We start from the raw sequence: 22,011 nt of genomic DNA, 5'->3' as shown, positions 1-22,011 counted from the left end.
TTCTCATGGCCAAGCTGAGCACAGGTCTGGGCCCCTGAGGTACTGGGAAGCCTGGTCAGGTGGAATGGCATAGGGCAGACTGAGCCAGATGCATCCCATGGAAAGGCAGGGGTGTCTGCGCAGCCCAGGAGGGGAAGGGCTGGGAGAACAGGGCTGGTGTTCTGTGGAGCCTGGGGTGGGGAGCTGGGGGAGAAAAGCTGAAAGACTGTGAGATGGAGAGTTAAGGATTGTGGGCTGAGAATCAGGAGAGGTGGAGATTGGGTGGCTGAGGGGCTGAGATTCTGGGGTACTAAGGAATGGGATTATATTGGGAGGGGCTGAGGATTTTGGATATTGGGGAACTTAGGAGCTGAGAGTTAAGAACTGGGATGCTAGGGGGACTAGGGTGGCAGGGCCTGGGGAGACCAGTGTTTGGAGGCTGAGGAACTAGCAGGCCAGTGTAGCTGACACGGGGGGAAGGAAGTGGAGAAACATGCTCACGGACAGAGAAGGGTATCCATGGGTGGATGGGAGGATGTGCCCAACAGTCCCAGGCCAGGCCTCCCTCAGCCCCTGTGGCTGTTGCTGGGGCCATGGGGGCGGGCAGCGGGCCTCTCCTTGTGGCGCTGTCAGAGCGGGTTAGGCTCGGGGAATTGGTTCTCTGGATCATCTCCCGGGAGCCAGCCCCTCCTGGCAGCTTTGTTTGGCAAAAGCGCAGGGATTAGCAGGGCTGCCCCCACACCACCTCCCGGCCGCTAGCTCCTGGCGCTTTCATCCCTGAAGGTCGCTAAAGCCGAAGTGCTTTGAGATTAGGCCCTACAAAGGGGCCCCTTGTTCTCCAGCCAAGCCTTAGGGGCAGGGAGGGGAGGGGGTCCCGAGAGCGAGCTCCGCGCAGGCCGAGCCCCTGAGATAAATCCTTCTCGCTGTCCCTGTCGCATCCCAAAGGGTCCCCCAGGCCAAAGGCCAAAGACCCCTCTGACACCCCTAGCTCCAGCTCAGAGACTGTGTCCCCAGTGGAACCTGGTAAGGGAGCATCCCAGGCCCAGCCAGCCTGGCCCAGCATATCAGCATCCACCTGTGGTCATTTCAGGGTGGAGGTGGATGAGGGAGTAGAGCAAGAAGGGCTGCAGGGCTCAGGGTAGCAGTTGGTGTGGGTCTAGATCACAGAGTGAGAAGGAACATCAGTCTGCACTGCTCACTGAGCAGATGGGGAGACCAACCAGGGCTCGGGATAAGAAGGGGCTTGCCTCGGGTCACACCAAGTTGCTGGCCAAGCTGAGGCAGGAATGTAGTGAGCTCCCCCTTTTCAGCAGGTGTTTGAACCCAAGCTAGAAGTCAGCAGGAGTTCTTGATGAGGAAGGGGCAGTTTTGTGCTTTCTGTGTAGAAGAGAATGGTGTTTCACATGTTTGCATTGCATGGGCCAGCGAAAAATGTTTTAAATATGAGTTCCAGAATAAAATTGCCAGCTATTAATTTTGCCATATAAGGGCACAGATGGAAAACTACTAACTGCTGTCAGCATCATTTTATAAAAAAGAGAATATTTTAGCATCAAAAAAGTAGAAAAGACATAATCCCAGAATAGAGAGGATAGACCTTCAAATTGAATAGATGTAGCTTTATGAGAAATTTCCTATAAAAACCTTATTTTTCTTATGTATTGGTATTTGGATGAAAATGTGTTGGGGATCCTAGACCAAGCAACCTTAGAGGGGTTCCCTGCCCCAAGGGGCTAAGGCTCCTAGGCCCTATGCACCCAGAACGCCTAGATTAGAACTCTGCCTACTCCTCTGTGCCAGGGGTGGAGCTGGGGAGGGGTAGTTGTTTCGGGTCTAGTGCTGGGAAGACTGGGAAAAGGGCTCCTGAGACTGGGCTGCTGTTTCGGGGGCTCTGCTGAGAGGACAGCCTTGGCCTTGGCCCTCTCATTGGCAAGGAGACTTACAGAGAGGAGGGAGAGGGAGCAACCCTGACTGTGGGTCGATAGAGGAAAATTCTCCCTGTCCTCTTGCTCGTAAAATGTTTGTGGCCAACATATTGCACAACATTCCCAGAGAGGCCACAAAAGGCAGTGCTGGGCTGGCAGGTCAAATGGAGCTCACGGAGTCCAGCCCCTCTGCTTGGCCCCCTGGCTGGGTCAGGCTGTGGGGCTGGCCACAGGGAGGGGTCCAGAGTAATTGGGGAGGTGGTAGTGGGTATATGGGATTAGCCTGAGGAACATCAAAGGTGCTCAAGAAATCCCTTGTGAGAAAGTGTTCACAGGGAGGGAGCTGCCAATGACAGTGAAGAACTGAGAGTATTAGCTGATACTTATGTGGCATTTCCCACATACCAGGCATGGTGCTAAGTAGTCACTCATTTAGCATAATCCTTATAACAACCTGAGGGGGTAAGCATGATTATTTCCCCCATTTTCCAAATAAGAAAACTGAGGCACAGAGGTTGACTTGCCCAAGGTCACAGCTAGTAAGTAACAGAGCCTGGTGAGGGAGCATCCCTCCCTCATCCCCCTGAATTTGAACCCAGGCAGTCTGGCTCCAGAGTTCATGCATTTAATTACCATGCACGCTATAATGCAGTATTGTGGTTCTAAGCAAAGGATACTTCTGAGTTCCCACCATCCCTTGACCACACCCTTCCAACTTCAAGGTAGCTCCATGGTTTTCCTGCGATTTGGAGACATCAAGAGGTGCTTATCTTGCAGACACTGGGTAAAATGGAAATGTCTCCTTGCCCAGTTGTGGCAGTTAAAAAAAACATGCCCACAAATTCTTTGATACTTCTTCCTTTGAGAGGTGGAGCTTAATTCTCTTCTTGAATATGGGATGGACTTGGTGACTTGCTTATAATGAATAGAATATGACAAAGTGGCAGGATGTCACTTTTAAGATTAGCCTATAAAAGATTACCGCTTCTGTCGGCACCCCCTCTCCCCCCGCCGGCCTCTGTCTCTGTCTCTCTCTCACTCTCTCTCTGTCTCTTTCTCTCTCTGATCCATCCCAGCCACCATATAACCAAATCCAGGCTATCCTCCTAGAGGCCACATGGAAGAGAACTGAGCACCCCAGCTGACAGCCAGCACCAACTGCCAGCCATGTGAGTGAGCTTTCCTAGAATAAGACCCTCCAGCTCCCATCAAGCAAGACTTAAGATGATATAGCCCTGGACAGCGCGGCTTGACTGCAGCCTCACGAGAAACCCCGAGTCAGACCACCCAGCTAAGCTGCTCCTGGATTTCTGACCCTCAGAAACTAAGATACAATAAATATTTACTGCAAACCACTAAGTTTGGGGGTAATTTGTTATGCAGCAATGGGTAACTGATAAACCTCACCAGTCGCACTATTGGGAATCTCATCATTAGAACTTCACCCTGTGGGGGGGTTAAGTTACAATCTCCTCCATGACTCTCCCAGCCCTGAGGTAAATAACAACTGGGCTCATGCAGATTTTCTGAACCAGATAATGGCTAGAGGACACCTCCAATCCAGTTAGGGGATGCCATGCTGAGGAGGGCATGTTGCTTCTTAATCATTCTTAATTCTGAATCTTAATAATTCTCAACTCACCCAGGGCCAGGCCAGGTGGCACAAGCAGGTATACAAGCAGCTTTGATGGAGCCATAACTTCACAGCTTTCCTATATGGCTGGTTCCTTCCAGGAAAAACCATCCCTTGCTTTAGTTGACAGTGAGAGGGGCGGGGCTGTCTTAGGGATGAGGAACCGAGGAGAGCTGGGCTTTGGCCATAGTAGGGCCCAGGCTCCACAGATCCCATCTTTTGGGCTCTCTCCATTCTCTGCTTGTGGTGGCCACAGGTGCATTTGTGGGACTCCTCAGCATCTTCCAGCCTCCTTTCAGAGTCCCCACCCCTGGTTGGCCACTGACCCAGTGTCAGAAGTTAGCACAATGTGACTGTGCACATCTCAGTGTCACAGTGTGTAAGTGTGAGGGTGTGCAGACATGGAATGGGAGGTATCTGTGTGTAGTCTGTGCTGGGGGGCTTCAGGTAGCATGCATTTGTGTGCAGGTGCATTTGATTTGTGGGTTTCTGGGTGGGAACGAGTATGTGTGCAGCTGTATTTCTATGTGTATCTGGAAGAGCATATACATGTATGAGCATATGTGTATCTGCATGATGGCTTTATCAGGGTGGGGGCCCCATGCACTTTGTGTCTGCGTCTGTGTTTGCTGCGTTCGGGATGTGTATCTGTGTGTCTGGGTTTCCATGGCTGGGCAGCAGCCTGAGGTGTGCCTGCGCTGTGGTCCTCAAAGGGTTAAGGGAAACGGCGCCACCATAACTCTTAATCATAGCTTTGCAAGCTTAGCCAGTGCCCCTGTTGAAAAATGTTTCAAAAAGCAAAATAAATGATCTTTTAGTTACAGAAGTATTGATTTTGCCCACATCTAGTAATAAAGAGCAAGTCACCTGTAGCTAAAACTCTTGTAAAATATATTTTATACTCTAATAGTCTGCAGATAGAGTCACCCGCTGAGCACAGATGACAAATCTCCCCAGCGCGGCCTGCGCCCCCCATATTTCACATCAGGGACGTGGTGGTGGCGCAGGCAGTGACAGAGCTGGGCCTCCCCTCGGGTGAAGACATGGCCTGGTTGGCTGGAAGAGAAGAAAAAAAACCAGGTTCCTGGCACATGGTACATCCCCCTGCCTCCACCCTGGGCCCTTAGCACCAACCTGGGTGGAGATTTAAGACCAGCCGCCCTTAAGATAGAGTGGGCCTCCTCTGTCTGGACCCCTCAGGAGCTTCCCCCAGGCTCTCAGAGGGCCATGCCTCTCCCCAGCACTCTGTGGAGGCTGACAGTTTGGGAATGCTGAGGCTGGATTTGAGAGAAGAGTGAACAAGGAGGTGGGGGCTCTTTCCTGGTTTGAAGGCCAGTTACCCCAGGTGTACACAGGCATGTTCACATGTGTGCCATACTCAGGCCTTTCCCAGGCCTCCTTGTACACCCAAGGGACACACTTAGTCCTCGGTGCACACAGACACAAGGCAATCTCTCAGCACATATGTAGGGGGACACACTTGACCCCCCACCACGTGTGAATTACACACACGTATGACACTTGGCTTTATGCAGACAGACACATACTTGGGTGTTCCCCAAGTGAAGGGGTGCACACCCAGTCCCTTCACACAGACCTGTGTAGTACAACTAAAGCACCAGGCCACATCCTCTCTACCCAGAGAATTCCTTCAAAAAATCCACTTCTGTCTGAGACCATGAAATTGTCACTCTGCTTTTGGGGATGAGAATGTGTACCATACTCATATTACATATACAGATTCAGGCCGGGCATGGTGGCTCATGCCTGTAATGCCAGCACTTTGGGAGGCCAAGGCGGGTGGATCACTTGAGGTCAGAAGTTCGAGACCAGCTTGGCCAACATGGTGAAACCCCATCTCTACTAAAAATGCAAAAATAAATTAGCTGGGCATGGTGGTGGAAGCCTGTAATCCCAGCCGCTCAGGAGGCTGAGGAGGGAGAATTGCTTGATCCCAGGAGGTAGAGGCTGCAGTGAGCCAAGACTGCGCCACTGCGCTCCAGCCTGGGTGACAGAGTGAGACTCTATCTCAAAAAAAAAAAAGAAAAAAAAAAAAAAAAAAAAAAAAAGGAGAGAGAGAGAGATACAGATCCAGATCCAACCAAAAGCCCTCTTACACATCTGCCTCTCCAGGTCGTAGGGGCATTGCTTAGTGGGAACTCCGTTGTCTCGGTCTCCTTTACTTCACAGAGCAGGTGCAGCGGGAGAGGAAGCCCAGGACTTGGCCTTCCTGCAGGCAGCCTGCCTAGCCGTGGGTTGGGGGGCTGGAACTATGCTCAGGAGTGCCTGAGCCATTGCCCCCTAGCTGGCACTGGGTGAGTGAGGTTGAAGGCCACTTTACCTGCCCTTCACAGTACAGTTACTTGTGGGCAAGAGTGGTCAGAAGAAACTCAGCATGCTCAAAGACACTACAGGAGACCCCCCCATTCCAAAGCTGCTAATAAATAGGGTTTTCCAATCTCTGGAGGGGGCGGCTGGTGGGGGGAGGGTGGAGAGGGCAGAAATGGGGAGGCCCACTGGGTGTCAGGAAGTTCTCGAGGTGAGGAGGAGATGGGTCAGGTAGCACTGGGTGAAAAGGCTGGGAGCACGTGGGGTATTTGAAGAACTAGGGTTGGAGGGAGGGAGTGGAGCAGGTAGCAGCTAGAGCAAGGGAGGAACGTGCATGCAACTAACAGGGTGTGTGTGTGGTGGAGGGGGTGACTTTTGGGTGGTCGGAGAGGGTCAGGAACACGCGGGGGTATCTCTGAGAGGCGAGGGGGAGTAGCCGTCGGAGGGCGGGGACAGAGAGGTAGCTGCCCTGCGCTGGGATTGGGGTTGGGGGTGGGGAGGGCTCTTTAAGCGGCGGCCGCGCTAATAACCTGTCCAGGAGATGGCTCGTGGCAAATTGCTTTGTTAGTCTTGTCAGCGCGGCCGGGGCCGCCGTCAGCGCGCGCCATGGATCAAGATGATGAATCGCCGCGGACGGCGCAGATGCGGGCGGCCCGCGGCCCGGCCCCCGGGTAGGGGTGGGAGGTGGAGGGGGCCGCGGGGGGCCCGGCCGCCGCCATTAACTCCCGAATTAGCTCTAAGCCGCCCACCACCCAGCCACTGCCCCGGGGAGCGCCAGCCGTTGGGGCGGGAGCCGGCCCAAGATGGGGAATGAGACCCGCATCCCGCACCCGAACCTGGACCTAGCCTCCTCTGAACGCAGAGGGCAGTGGGCCGCCCGGGAGAGGCGGGGAGGGGCCCGGTCTCAAGTCCCCTCAAGCCCCGCAGCCCGGTGTTCCCGCTTCGAGGACACCCCCTGCCCGCCCGGAGGTTCTGAGGGGGCGGCCCCATGGGGCATTCGCCAACCCCTCTTACGCGCCCCAAACCCCGCTGTGAGCTACTAGGGAGGATCCGTGGGGGTGGAGGGGGAAGCGAAGGAGAGAGAAACAGAGAGGGACAGACAGACAGGCAGAGTTGAGGTGTGAGTAGGGTGGTTGGGTTTGACATTGCTATTCTAAACTGAGCTCAGAGACCAGCGATGGTGGGGCTGGGGCCTGTCCTGGGACTTCAAGGGGACCTAGGCCCCTAAAATGGTTCCGGGCAGGCAGCTGGGACCCTGTGTTCTTTGCGTTTCTAGACCAGTTGGAAACTGTGACCACCTAGTTTTCCCAAGTTCCTAAATTAACCCACCCCTTACCCACTCCCTCCTTGGTCCAATTTAGAAACGTCTCCCCCAACACACACACACACCCCACAGGCACACCTAGGAATTTACAAACTCACACAATCCACATAAGCACAGTCTATATTCGCATGTAAATGTATATATGCATATAATACACAGAAATATAGGAGTATACACTTAAATGTATTCATATACTCATAGCACAGGAAAATGAATTCAAACAAATATAAAACCATATCCAGAAATGCACCACTGCCTGCACTCCCAGTCCCAGCAGCCCATGAAAGTACTGGGGGTGGGTCCCCACTTCCTCAGGGGATGCCTTTCTCTTAAGCCCTTTGAAGGTGCCAGCAACAGCACTCGGCTATTGGGAGCCACCTGGCAGGGGGGTGCCCTCACCCCCCGCGGGTGGGGAGGCTCCAGGAGGAAGGCCCTGAACCATTTCCACTTCTTAATTCCTGTCTAGACAGTGGCACTTTCAAAACGGTTTTGTTAAATCACTAACCCACCCACATTGTGGCACATCAAGCTTCCCATCACTCAGGCCTCCCTAAAGGACGTGTTCCCTTTCCCTGTTCGGTCCTGTTTCCCTCCAGACTTTCCATCTCAGCAAGGGAGCTCGCTCAGGATTTTTATTTTGCCCCCAAACTTCATCCTCACACCCAGGAATCTACAGCCAGCCCTGAATGCAGCCCTTGAGCTGCAATATCTGTGGAAGTGTGTGGGGGTAGGAAGTGAGTGAGTTACCGCAGCTCTCTCTGTCCATGCTGTCTCCCTATACGGAGGTCTGTGTGTCTCTGTGAAGGTGGGTCTGGCCTGGTAGTGTGGGCTTCTCCAGGTATCTGGGGATCTGAGTCTGTGGAGGCCTGGTTGTATCATGAGGCTCAAGGCATACTGCCCACCCAGCCACACACCACCTCCAGACCTTGGGGACGGGGACGGCTGGCACAGGTGGGGGCCTTGGTAGCCTGGGATAGGAGGCAAGCAAGGATTTCCCCCGCTGGACTCAGATCTGTGTGGCAGACAAGTTCTTTCCAAGAGTGGGTGCCTGGTTGAGCCCCATGCCCTACTACCTCAGTAGTCCTCAGCCAACCAACAGAACTTGTGCTGTTCTCAAACCCCCTTACCCCAACCCCGGGCAGGTCTGGCCCACTCAGGCCCAGGCTGAGTTGAGGTCATCATTCCTCCAGCCTGCCCAGGAGCTCCTGTGCTATCTGAGGTGGGGAACTAGGGAGGAGGTAAGTTGGGGTTGAGTCCCTGGGCAAAGAAAGATGACGCTCCCTCTTACTGGAAGGGGAGCCCCAGTTGGGGATGAGGACAAGGCCTACCTGAGCAAGCCTTCCTCATTCCACCAGTAGGGATGGCAGGGAGGGACTTCAGTGCCCTCTCATTTGTTTCTCCGTATGTGACCCTTCCACATGTGCACCTGGGCCCATGTCTGTGTGTGTGACTGAATGATGGTATATGTGTGCAGGGGGTTACAGTTTTCTCATCTGTGTGCCTTTTCTCATTTGTGTGTGGAGGGCAGCCAGGTGGGGGCGCAGTGTCCTTCCCACCATCTCCTCAGCTTGTGTGGAGCTCTAGCGGCAGTCTCCTTTATCTAAGCCAAAGAAACAGCATTGGCTCCCCTTCCCTCCCCTCCTCTCCACTCCCCTCCCACACAGGGCCAGGATCCCTGAAGAGAAATTAAAAGGTTATTTAAAGCCCCCGCCTCCGCCTTTCTTGTCCCTTTAAATCGAGCCTAAACGGTTTTGCTTTGGCAGAAGAAATCTTTTCTGCAGCTTTGGGGGGGGGGGGGGGGACCCTGGTGGGAGAGAAGGGTCTAAGCGGCCTAATCCTCTTATCGCCCCCTCCTCTCCCTTCTGAGGCCCACTGCTCCCCTCACACCCCCTGAGGCACCCAGCCCCTAACTCTGACTGAAGATCGACCCCGACTGTCAACTCTGCCTGTGGCCCCTTCTGCCCCACCCAGCCCAAAATTCCTGACGCCCTCAACCCAGGCTGGGGCTCTAAAATCTACTGGCAGCAATGGCTCCTCCCAGTGCCTGAGCCCCTAAGCAAGCAGCCCAGCTCCCAAGAGGTAGACCTGAGAGCTTCAGTTATGGACCAGAGGAACTGCCAGAACCAGGGTCCTGCTGCTCTGGTCCCAAGACTGTGCCCACCCGGTGTGCAGTCACCTGGATTTGCAGCTACGTTTGAGCTGAACATTGCACAAGGGCTCCCTACACACACACAAAGGACTCACCACCATATGAAATCCCACAGCTGCACATGGATTCGTGGTCATGGGAGCACCAGTCACAAGGGCACACTCAACATGTGAGTCACAGTTGCAGCCACTGAGGCCAAAGGCTGGTTGCACAGTGTCTCCTCCCCGCTCACCCCACCCCCCCCCCCACACTTGGCCAAGGCCTCTCCAGCCACCTCCACACAGCCACATCCACAGAGCCTCCCAGAGCCTCTGTACAGCAACTTGCCACCGCTGCATCCACTGGTAGTGTGGGCGTACACCTGCCTCCCCCGCCCCCCGCAGGCAGCTCAGACACACACCTTTTGGGAAGCCCAGCCTCTGCCTGATTGAGAGCCGACCCCAGAACGTCCTCTTCCTATGAGCCGGTTCCCGCCTTGAGGGAGCAGAGCGCTGGTAAGAGCAGGACAACCGCAGGCCCAGGATTTTCCCAAAGTGGACCGGTCGCCGAGTGTGTTTGTCCCCCCCCCAGTCCCGACGACAGGTGCCTGTGCTGTGTGTGAAGCCGCGAGTTCCAGCCTGCGGCCTCCCGGCCCAGAGGTCAACATCCAGCTGCCAGACAGGTAAGCGTCTGCTAGGAGCGCCAACCAGCGCACCCGCGGGGTGTGTGGGCGCCGAGTTCAGAGTACTGGCTGTGGCGCTGCGTGGTGGCGCGGGGGTGGCAGTGTTGCAGGTGGTGTGGAACTGATGAGGAGAGGTGTGTGTGCGCGCGCGTGTGTGCGCGCAGCTCGAGACCAACCTTGAAGGGACAGTGGGGAAGGGAGTCCGTCGAGGCGCCCCCAGGCCACCTCTACAGACCCCAGGTGCCAAGCGTCGGAGTGGGACAGGGGAGGGGGAGGTTTCTCAAGACTTTTCAACACCCCAGGGATCGGCCTGCGGCTTCCGCGGACCGGAGAGAGGAAGAGATCCCTAGACCCGGAGCCAGAGCTCCAGGAGGAGAGATTCGGGAGAGGTGACGGACGCTGGCCTGGCGCACAGACCCACCGACTGTCGGGCCACTTTGGCCGGGAGCTAGGCTGTCGCACCGGCGGGGCGGGGCGGGGCGGGGCAGGGCGGGGAGGGGCGGGAGCGACGCGTGATTGGCAGCCACCAGGGCCATTAGGAAGCGCCCGGGCCCGCGCCGGGCGCCCGGGAAACGCAGTTTAAAACTCCAGCCCAGGCCCCGGCGCGCGTACATGGCAGCGGCTGCGGCGGCGCAGGCCCGGGTGACCAGGTACGAGCCGGGCGGGGCTGGCGGGCCGATCCGGGAGGGGCGCGGGACAGTCGCTGCAGGGAGGACGCGGGCCGTGAGACCCCGGGGACAGCCTCCCCTCTTGCGGTCCTGCAGTCCCGGACCCACTGGGCGGATCAGAAACTTTGCAGGGAGCCAGGGACTAGGAGACAGACGGCGCAGGGACAGAGGAAGCTGAGAGATGCTAGAAAGACCGAGTCAGGGACAGAGAGACTCAGGGACAGACAGAGAGACCCAGGGTGAGACAGAGGAAGAGATACCCGGGGCTGAAAACGGTGATAGAAAGTGAGCAACCTAGGGAGAGAGAAAGAGAACAGAACTCGAAATTCCGAGGCAGTGAGAGCGGAGCATGAGCCGTGGGTAGAAACACGCCGAGGCGAAGACGGAGGCCTTGGCCCGCGGAGACGCAGGCACCCGCGGAGGACGCCTCGGATCCGTCACGGTTTTGCCTCATTTGGAAGATATTACTTCGCCTCTGAAAAAAAAAAATACAAAAAAGGTTTGGATATTAAGCAGAGAGAAAACCTCAGTTTGGAAGGGGGCGGCGCAGGGAGGGAGGTGGCCGGCGTAATGCGGAGCAGATGCGACCCAGGGCGTCGCGGAGCCCGGGGCGGGGGCTGGGGAGGGGGCGCGGCCGGCAGCCCAGTTCCCAGCCCGCGGAGCGCAGAGGCCGCCCACACCTCCCCAGCTTCCTGGTCCACGCGAACCCCGGAGTGCTCCGGGCATTGCCCGGGTCTGGCTTTGGTCTCGCCCGCGCAGATCCCGTTCAAACTCAGCTGCCACCAAGTGCGCCTTTTCTCTCTGGATTGCGATTCTGCACGAATTTTCCAGTTGAGGGTGGTTGGGCGCTCAGCCAGCCTCTGCCCTCGAAGACGCGGCCTTGGGCTAGGGCCCTCCAGGTGGGTGTTTGGGGCATAGTGGCCCTAGTTCCCTGGAATTCGTTTTGCCTCCCGCGGCCTCAGCCGGCGTGGGTCAGGCGAACTTCGACGAGGAACGGCAGGCTGGGGCCAGTCCCCGGAGCGGTTCTCGGGGCGCTTCTAGGGGAGCGGTCGAAGGGTTGGGGGAACTGCCAGGGTCTTTCCTCCCTGGGCTTCCCACACCGGATGGCCGTAACTCAGTCGTGGACGGCGACAGGCCAGGGGCCCTGATGAACTGTGCAGGGTCCCGGGCTCCACCGGCTGAACTTTCTGGCTGTCAAATTCCCGGAACCTGCTCAGGGGCTTCAGTGGCACTGGTGGTGCACTTAAGGAGCTTGAGGGAAACCTCCTTTCCCCCAAATTCGCACCAAATCTGGGGCCCCGACTTTTCCTGGATTCCAGCCACACCCGGTTTGGGAGGCAGTGGGCTCCTCAGGCTTGTGATTTGCGGGAGGAAGGAGTCCCGGAATGGGGGAACGGGGAGGACGGAATCCTAGGCTTTATCACCCTCTTTGCAAGCATGCAATTCCCCAAAGCCGAGAACCCACCGGGCCTGGAGCGCAGCCTCAGCGCTGGTTCCGACCCAGGCCCCAGAAGGTCTTTTTCGTTTGAGAAAAGTCCTCGGAAACCGGGGCAGGGTGGGCCGGTGTTGGTTTTCTAAGGGCGGCTCTGGTTTGAGAGCGTTGGGGAAAAAGGAGGGCTTTATTGACTCGATGGGCCTTGGAGGAAAGGAGCTGTCTGCACCGCAAGGGTTGTGTGCTCCACAGCGGAGGAAATTGTGCAAGTTCCCAGCTGGCTATGGCGATGGCAGGGCGACTAGGGTCCTTTCCCCTCTCTAGTGCTGGGGATTCTGTGCGCTGCAGGCGGGTTAGCTCTGTTCAACCCCTTTCTAGGAAGTGATATGGTCTATTAGTTTTAGGTGGGTGTAGTGGGGTTGTTTTCAATTTTTCTGGGATTTGCGTTTCACTTACCCATATGCCTGGTTCTCCCCTCAAATGGAAAAGCACTCTGGCCTAAGGACCAATGAATTTAGTTCCTACCTCCCCTTTCTGCAAACCAGCTGTGTTTATGTGTGTCTAGGTGTTCAGAAAAAAATCGAATTTGCTGCCTAGTGAGAACAAATTATCTGGATAATTGGCTCAAATCTCTCTCCTGTATGGCTGGGGTAGACACACTCTTGGGAAAAGAAGCAGGGCATTGCTACTCAGGAGGGGGGTAAACACCTTGCTCCACTCCTGCAGTCTCTGGGGGCACCTATTCCTGCAATGAGGCGGGAATCTGGCAGCCCAGGCCCCAAATGGAATGCAGAACAGAAAGGCAGAGGTGCAGAGGAGTGGAAACCCGCCCCAGGCGAAGGCCACGGTGAAGGACAAGCACTCAGGCCTCCGGATGGGCTCTGCCGGATAGCGGGCTTATGGGTCAGCTTCATGGGCATCGGGTGAGTGTCCGGAGGATCCCCGCACCCCTGTCCTAGCCACTTTCACATGCACAATCCCATGTGGTCTGGAAATTTGAGCTGTTTCTCTGTTCTCAAACATAACTTGCACTTGACACCCTGCAGGCACACACCCATGCACACACTGCGGATTCTGAGCAGGAAATAAAGTTTCCACCCTCTCCTGGGCCTCAGTGCTCCGGGAGTGTACAGCCTAGAACGAGGAGTCCACCATAGCCCTTAGCGCCAGCCTCTCGGAAGCCAGTTCTGCTGAGGAGCAACCAATCTGGTTTGACGATTGGAGCATGGGGACATTGCCGGTGGTTTTTGAGGGAAGGGGAGAACCAGACCCAGAGGCGCAGTCTCCCATGTCTGAACGAATTCTGTGTGCACACACATATTTGCCAGCTGTCTAGATTGATGGTCGTACACAGACACACATACAGAGGCTGACAGGCACACAGAGTGGGACTCCTGGGTTAAAGTCACCCAGGCTATGGGTATCACACTCAGACACACTTTGAGAAGTCACACAAGAGGCACGGGCAGATCCGCTAACTCCATAAAACCCCTCTGATAGACACAGTTCCATAGTCACAGGTTAAACTCACACAGACACTCATGCTCAACACATGCAGACACCCCCTAGGGCAACAGTCCCAGGCATCACAGCCCCACCTTGAGCAGAAGCCCCAGGCAGTCCTAGGGAGGGTGCGTCTACATTTTTGCTTGGCGTTTGCGCTCTCTATTCCCGCCACTCTCTCCAGGCCTTGAAGTTACTCCCCCGGCCAGTCCCAGGTCCTCAAGGAACCAGTCTTCACCTCCCCCACCCCTGCCTTCCCATTTCGCCCCCCACCCCACCCCTTCCCCACAGTCCCGCTCGGCCGCCCCGCAGTGCCCATGTAAATGACAGCAATAAATATCTAATCAAGGCCCCGGGCGACGCCACTGCTGCCCGCCAAAGCCCATTACCGAACGAGTAGGGAGGGGCGCTGGGGTGGGTGGGTGAGCTTCCGGCGGGGTGCGTGTTTTGGTCTCCACATTCATCCTGCACTGAATACTTCTCCTGTCTGACCTTGAGTGAGTCTCAGTTTCCCCTTCTGTAAGAAGGGCACCGAGCTGGGCTCTCCCTTGTCCAGCCCTCCTGCCATTCAGTGGCCTCTCTTTCTATTTAGTCACTTGTCCGTTCTTCTGAGCTTATTTGACTCTGCCCCAGTGTTGCCTGATGGGTGGACATCCCAGCTTGGACAGACCACAGATCCCAGCTCCGGTGGCTCTGGCCCCAACTGTTCTTCGGACTTTAGCCAGGTTTTTGCTGGCAAAGGGGAGTTCCCTGGATATGAGAGCGGCAGGAGGGAGCACATTTCCCAGACGGGGTCACTCCTTCCCTCTGGTCTACAGCCACTGTGAGCACTGCTTCAATGTGCCCCGAGGCCACTGGAGCCCACTGGGTCTCCCAGCCCCTTCCAGCCTCCACAGCTCTATCTCCAGGGTTTGTTTGAGCCCCTGATGAGTTGTACATCTGTCAGTGCGCAGAGCAGGAACCGTGCTTTCTGCGTCTGCAGGACAGACCCTCCTCCGTGTTCCTCCAGCCGCTTGGAGGCCCTAACTTGGGCCTGGAGCCGCTCTGCTCCACAGGGGACTCTGTAATCCTTGTTTCCCAGCCCTGGCCTGGATCTGGATGGCCAAGATGGACCAGGTCATCCCTCAGGGACTTTGGGCCAGGGCTAACTGAACAGGCAGGGCTGCCACTTCTGTATCCTGGAGAGGCCAGGAACATCCTGGGGTCCTAACCTATGCCCTGTTCCATCTCAGCTCTGCCCAAATCTCCTCGATCTCCAGTGCACTAGCTGTATCTCTGCCAGAAAGGAAGCAGAGAATTAAGCAATTACCCAGACAACTCTACTCTCAAGACTTGCAGTCAGGTCCCTCATCCTACCCCGCCACCTGCCTGCTCTCAAAAGCTGATGCTGGACCAGACTCAAAAAAAAGCAACAAAAAAGTGACCTCTTCCATCTTCTCCCTTTGCTGGCTGCATTTTGCTGCCTTAAAAAAACCCAAAAAATTAACTCCAGCCGCCTGATTTCTCTGCACCCCCAACATTAAGGACCTCGGAAAACTAGAGGACTGTAGACGGAGGGGCCTCCCTCAGTCTCGGCCCATTAGCCTGCGGGGGGCTAATTACCCCAATTAGTGGCTGATTTATAATTAATGGCTCGGACCAAGGGATAATTGGATGTTAATGGATAACAGTTTGTGTAGGGAACTAAGAGCCCTGACTCCTTCAGAGGGCCGCTGGCCGGTGGTCGGCCCTGAGACCCAAAAGGACCCTGGAGCTCTCCCAGTGGGTTCTTCTATCCACTGGGCCCCCATCCCTGAGCCAAGAGGGGAGGTGATAATCTCCTTTGAGAAATTTATGAGCTCTGTGTGCCCGTTATGAAGTCCAGCACCCCTTCCAATCTAACCCTTGCAAAGCCACATACTTCCAAGCCCACCTGCCTGCCACGCGTGGCTCCAACTCCAGGTTCACTTTGGGGACCCTCAGTGGAGATGAAAGGAGGATGAGCAGACTCTTTGACCCCCACAGCTCATCCCTTTCCCACATGGATCAGGCAATGTGTGGTTAATGGTGACGATGTGGGGGTCATGATACCTATGCCACTGGCGGGGGGAGGGAACATGGCCGGGGGGAGGGAACATGGCCAAGGTGAGGGCAGTGGCCAGGGCTCATGTAGGATGAGGTTAGAGCTTAGTCTGTGACAAGGTCAGGGCCACAGCTGTGGCCAGAAGGTGGCTTGGCTTCTGGTGAGGACACTGGATTTTCCCTGCTGGGGCAGGGCAGAGCAGGCAGGCTGAAGAGGAAACTTTGGACATTGGCCCACTATCATCTCCCAGAGCTGGTTTCCTCTCCCCGAGGGCATGTGACCATCTGCAGTTCCCCTAGAATCTGAGCCCTGTGAGCTGGAATTCATGACACTACCCCTAAAGTCCATCGCTCAACAGGCAGTGGCTCCATCTTTATTTGTGGAATGAATGATGTCCCTTCCTGTGGGCACTGGGTCCTGAGTACTCGCTGGGAAAGCAGACCCTGCCCTGTATCAAGGTTAAGAGCTCTGGTGGGCACTGATTTCACAATTTGGAGTTAGACTCCCTCGATTCCATCCTGGCTAAGCTGCTTAGCTGTGTAGCTTTGGAGAAGTGACTTTACCTCTCTGAGTATCAGTTTCCTTATCAGTCAAATGGGGATTATGAGGTTGTTGTGAAGATTAAATGAGATGCTGCCAGTCAGGTCTCTATGAGGATAGCTGGTAATAATAATTATTTATTATAAAACTCTGGCAAAAGGTAGGCAGACGGGCAACTACAATTTGGTAAGGATAGGAATTTAAAGAAGTCACTGGACCCAACTGGTGAATTCTGGACCTAACCACTGCTAAAATTGGATGATTTTAGCAAATTCTCCAATCTTTCTCACCTTCCATTTCTGAATCTGTAAGATGAGGATGGCAGGAGAGGCTTCCTGGAAAAATGCGTGTCCAGGCTTAATGTGAGTCAGGAGTTCTCCAGGTCATGCTGGTGGAGGGACGACATTCCCAGAGTGGGAGGCAGCCGCATGGTAGCTTTGGAGAGCCATGGCTCAATGGTGGGTGGGAGTGAGCAGGAAGGAAGGAAGGGGAGATGACAGATTTGGATATGGCTTTTTAAGAAATCTGGTTTTGAAAGTATCAGAGAGAACTGGTCTGAGAGACGGGCTCATTTATTTCAAATGAGGCCTGGCTCACCCCACCCTCTGGTGGAGAGCCCTGGCTGGGAAGAATCTGACCCCTGGCAGGGGGAGGAAGAGGCTGATCCCTGGGCTTTCTGCACCTTTGAGTTCCTGATACTGACAGGAGATTCAGGGAGCATGGAGGGTTCAGTGTAACCCAAGAATGGATCTGGGGCTCTTGGAGGAGCCCCTGTGAAATAAGCAGCATCTGAGAGGTAGTAGTTGGGGATGTCCTCATGTCAAGCTTGCTCTCAAACCGTGTGCCTGTAGGGTCCTTGGTCAGGGTAAGACCGGGATCTCCACAGCCCTCACATCCTATCCTTCCACTGCAGATTCCTGGCAACTCAGAACTAAGAACAGATGTGGGAACAGGGGTACTTACTGGGATGGGGGCTCAGCCTTCCCCATTCCCAAGCAGGCCAGCCAAGGGGACTCATCTTCCTTGAGCCTCAGCTCCTCATCTGCAGTATGTACAGCACCTCCCTCATAGACTTGGGGTAAGAAATTAATGAGGTGCTGAAGTTGAGTATCTGGCATGTGCCAGGGACAGAACTTCTTTTAAAATCTTGGACTCAAAAGCTTGGAGTTGGAAGGCTTCTAGGTCATCTTGTTCAGCCAGCCCCACAATACCCATGCACTCATGCACACACACGTGCATACACATGAACGAATCCCTCCTTCTCGGCCTCCCTCACACGTGGCTGGCCAGCCCTGGGTTACACACTTCTCATGACAAGGTCTCTTTCCCTCCTGGTTAGTGTCATATCAGAAGAGGTCAGAGATGGTAGGACACTAGCCAAGGTCACAAAGCAGCCTGGAGTTGGGGCAGGAGCCCTGGCCTGCTGCTCCTGGGTTCGTGTATTCATGATCTTCTACCTGCATGAGTAAAAGTCCTTTTGGACTCCAAACTGCAAAGCAAGAGGGACAGTTGCAGTGGCCTCTCCCCTCAAAGTGTCACTGGAGAACCTCCAGAGATAAAGGGGCAGCAGCATTTCTCAAGAAAGAGAGCCCATGGCAACAGGCTACTCTCGATCTCTCCCTCTGCTATTGACACCCAGGGTTAGTCCTCACCAGGGCCTATCTCTTGGTCACACTGTGAAAATAAATACCAAATAGCTCTTCAGAGACTCAGAGACCTGGGTTCCCATCCTGCCTCCACCAGTTACTAGCTGTGGGACCTTGGGCAGGAGACTTTATCTCCCTGAGTCTCAGTTTTCTCATTCATACAATGGGGATAATTATACCTACCTGGAAGGGATGTGTTGAAGATTATTAGGTGATATGCCTAGAATGAGGGAAACAAAACTTGGCACGTGGTAGATGTTCAAGGAGAGGTAGCTGTTGTTAATAAGATGATGTGTCTCACCGTGCCTGGAATGGACAGAGGGATGAGACTCTCAGAGAATGTTCGTCTCCTCCACTTCTACTTCTCTTTCCTTTCCTTTAAGTTAAGTTGTTCTGCCTTGTTTCCATTGTGAATGGGAATGAGAAGAAACTGAGGGAGAATTAAAAGTTCAGAGAAGGAAAGGGAGAGGCAAAGGGTGGTGGGGTAGGCCTGTGGGGTGGCTGAGCAGGGTGTGACCCAAGGAAAGGTCCACTTTCCTTTTAATCAAAGACATCTTGCATGCATTTTCATGGTACTGCTGCCGTTAATTTATAAAAAATGCCCCCTAATAAAATTCTGCTTGATTCTTCGATTGGCTGGGCATTAGGCCGCAGCCAGCAGCGACGCGGGGACATAACGGATGCATTTGCAGATTTGGAAAATTAAAGCCATCTATATGGCGCCTGTGGCGGGAGATCCGCCGATCTGCTTGCTTAATGAAATATAAAGATTCTTTTAACCAATGTAAGCACAATTCGACAGCTTGTGAAACGCGGCCGTGCTGTGATGGATGGCTCTCCTGGCTCTCCAGGAATTGCGGGGCGGCACCTTTTAAATATATAATTGATTCTATTTGTAGTATGCAGTGGGCTGAGCCCATGCAGGGCCGGGCCTGGGGCCAGGAGTACAGAGCCTCTGTTTAGAGGCTCCTGCAGGTCTTGGAGGGTTCCAGCCTCAGGGGGGCCTCCCTATAGGGGCCACCAGGACTCATAACTGGATGTGGAAGGGGCTCCTGCGGCTGGGCCTGGCTGAGGACCTCAGTAGTGCAGGTCCTGGCTGCCTCTATTGCTGGGAAAGGGCCCACTGGGCAGGGGTCACCCTCATGAGGCCTACGTCCTGAGACAGAGGAGGTAGTGGGCTGGGACTCTGGGTCTCCATTTCCTCCCGTGGACCATCCTGAGCTGTGGTGGTCCTGCCTCCCTCACAGTCTCTTGGTCTAAAATTCCTTCCCATTCATTCGACATTTACTATTTACTAAGCACCAACTGTATACCAGACTCTGCTAAATGTCACAGAAACTAAAATGGCTAAGACAAATTATTTATTTTCTGTGTTGATCTCTCTCCTTGCTTTTTTTTTTCTTTTCTCTTTGTATTTTCCTCTTGTTCTCTCTCACACTTTGTTCAGGGGTAGAAGAGCCACAATACACTGATGTAGCAGCAGGGGACAGGGCCACATGACTTTCCAGGGTACCATTTAGTGTACCTTCCCCTGGTCACACACTCACAGACACATCATTTGCACACATGGGCTCACGGGCATGCACACCCACCAAGACACATAAAGTAGCCAGATATACACATAGACAGAGCCAGATGCACATACAATCATATGGCCGATCCCAGGTGGGTTGTGTACACACATGACCACACATGGCCACTGAGGTGAGCTTCAGACCTATGGCTGTGTGGTACCACATGTGTGCAGCTCAGATGGTAAGTAGCATCCACTGACAAGGGTCCCTCTGTGGCCTCAGAGGAGAGCAGGGGCCTTGATGTCCAGCTGTAGTGAGGAAGAGGAGTATGAGGCTGGAAGGAGAGGAGCTTAGCAGGGAAGATTTAGGCTTACACACAGCTTCATCTCACAGCACACACACATGCACACAGTGTGCATACGAGCATGCATGCCATGCTTTTCTTTCTTTCTTTTTCTTTTCTTTTTTTCCTTTTTTTTGGGTGGTGGGGACTGAGTCTCACTCTGTCACCCAGGCTGGAGTGCAGTGGCGCCATCTCTGCTGGCTGCAACCTCCGCCTCCCCAGTTCAAGCGATTCTCCTGCCTCAGCCTCCCGAGTAGCTGGGATGACAGGTGCCTGCTACCACGCCCGGCTAATTTTTGTATTTTTAATAGGGTTGGGGTTTCACCATGTTGGCCAGGCTGGTCTAAACTCTTGATCTCAGGTGATCTGCCCATTTTGGCTTCCCAAAGTGCTGGCATTACAGGCGTGAGCCCCCGCGGCCAGCAGAATGTGCTTTTTCTTGCTTTCCTCCTGTTGCCTTGGACCAAATCAGAGATAACAGAAATCAGGGAATGGAATATGCTGGGGTAAGATCCTGTGCAGCTGGGGCTGGGAAATACTAGCTAGTGGGAAGAACTTCACCTGTTGATACCTGTTTCACCACTTTCTACCTCCATGGCCTTTAGCAAATTATCCAATCTTTCTCGCCTTCCATTTCTGAATATGTAAGATGGGGATAACATTTTCTACCTCCTACAGTGTTGGGAGAATTGGTGGAGATGTCTGATGTATCAGAGGCATTTAATAAATAGTTATGATTATTAATTCATCCTCTGATCCTTATTTCCTAACCCTGCTTCTGCGCTAGACCCTGTGGTCTGGACTGGGGGTGGGGTGGGTGTCCAGAAATGCATGATATAGTTTCTGCCCTCAAGGAGCTCAGTCTAGTCCAGCTGGGGAGATAGAAGTGTTATCACAGCACTCTGCTGCAGGCACTAGAATTAAGAAAATACATGGAAGGTGCTGAGTGTGGTGTCTGGCACAGAGTGTGTTCAGTACATGATAGCTAGTATTGTTGTCATCATCGTGGTCATCCTCATTTCTATGATCTGAGCATACTTATCACAGCCTGGAGCGGGGAGAGATGCCTTGTCAGAGGCGAGTGGGGGAAGGCCTCATTTCTGAGGAGGGCTCAGTTGTATGGAGAGGGAAGAATTTATTAGGTGAAGGGAAAGAAGAGGAACGGTGTTTCAGGTAGAGGGCCCAGCAAGAGTAACAGCGTGGAGATGAGAAGGAGTGGCAGGTAATCTGGTAGTGCTTGGTGCTGGGGACGGGGAGGGCATCAGGCCATCCTGGGAAGATCTTAGAGACTGTTGGAGGGCCACGGGGATGGGGCAATTGGGGCCCCAGAGAGGCATCTCTCTTGTTTCGGTTAATAAAGCCATGTTGTGCATCAAAAACTGTGAGATCAGCGATAATTAAGTCAATTAAAATGTCACTTACCACATTAACAACAGTGAGTTTTAAAGCAACAAAACCCCTGAGTTTGGTGGGGGAAGGGCATTCCAAAAGCAGGAGTTGGGATGCATGAAATTCCTTCTGAACTCTGTTCCCCCTTCCCCACCTGGAGCTTGTGACACTCTGGAGCCTGGTTTCATCCTCATATCCAGCGAGAGACATGGATACCTCTCCCCAGCCCCTACCCGCCCCCTCCCAAAAAGGAAAGAAAGAAATAATATAAATGTGAAAATCACCTGTAATCCCATTTGCTATCTCCCAGAGATAACCTCTATTAACATTTCAGGGTATAACCTTCCAGACTTTTTTCTATGCATATTTATACATACATTACAAAAATGGGATCGTATCATGCATACTGCTTTGTTACCTATTTCCCCCACTCGATGGTATATTGTGAACATCAGCACATACAGATACACATCATCGTTTTAAATTGCGGTGCCGTATTCCACTGTGGGAATACCTGTCCCCTCATTTGCTAAACTAATCCTCTCTCGATGGACAGTTAGGTTTTCAATTGTTTGCCATCACAGGCACTGCTGTGATAAATATGTGCATACACATATCTCTGCATACTTGAAGGGTACATTTCTAGAAATGGAATTGTTGGGTCAAAGACCATGTACTCTCTAAAGGATTTTGATGTAAGGAGTAAATAGCTCTTCTGCCATCAAGTAGGAGAAGGACCATCTTCCATTCCCCTAGATAACCCCGTGTAATAATTTTTCTTTATGTTTGCTGATTTGATTGGTAAACAATGACCGACCTAACTAACTTCCTTCCTTCCTTCCTCCCTCCCTCCCTCCCTCCCTCTCTCCCTCTCTCTTTCTTTTTTTTTTTTTTTGAGACGGAGTCTCGCTCTGT

The 22,011-nt window shown here is 53.9% G+C and overlaps 1 protein-coding gene across 2 annotated transcripts in view; it reads left to right on the top strand.

Annotated features, from left to right (window-relative positions):
- The window catches only part of DMBX1 (diencephalon/mesencephalon homeobox 1), a 59,223-nt gene that overhangs the window by 23,644 nt on the left and 13,568 nt on the right, over window positions 1–22,011 (top strand). The window contains exons 1-2 of one of the 2 annotated variants that reach the window (XM_031934154.1): window positions 10,608–10,649; window positions 11,427–11,566. The exons of the other annotated variant lie outside the window; for it this stretch is intronic. The gene's annotated coding sequence lies outside the window, so the exon portion shown is untranslated. Of the gene's footprint in view, window positions 1–10,607; window positions 10,650–11,426; window positions 11,567–22,011 lie in introns of those variants that run through there. 2 annotated transcript variants of the gene reach the window in all.

The sequence above is a fragment of the Piliocolobus tephrosceles genome, chromosome 1 (assembly GCF_002776525.5).
Source record: "Piliocolobus tephrosceles isolate RC106 chromosome 1, ASM277652v3, whole genome shotgun sequence".
Lineage (NCBI taxonomy): Eukaryota > Metazoa > Chordata > Mammalia > Primates > Cercopithecidae > Piliocolobus > Piliocolobus tephrosceles.
This window is presented reverse-complemented; position numbering and strand designations above follow the sequence as displayed.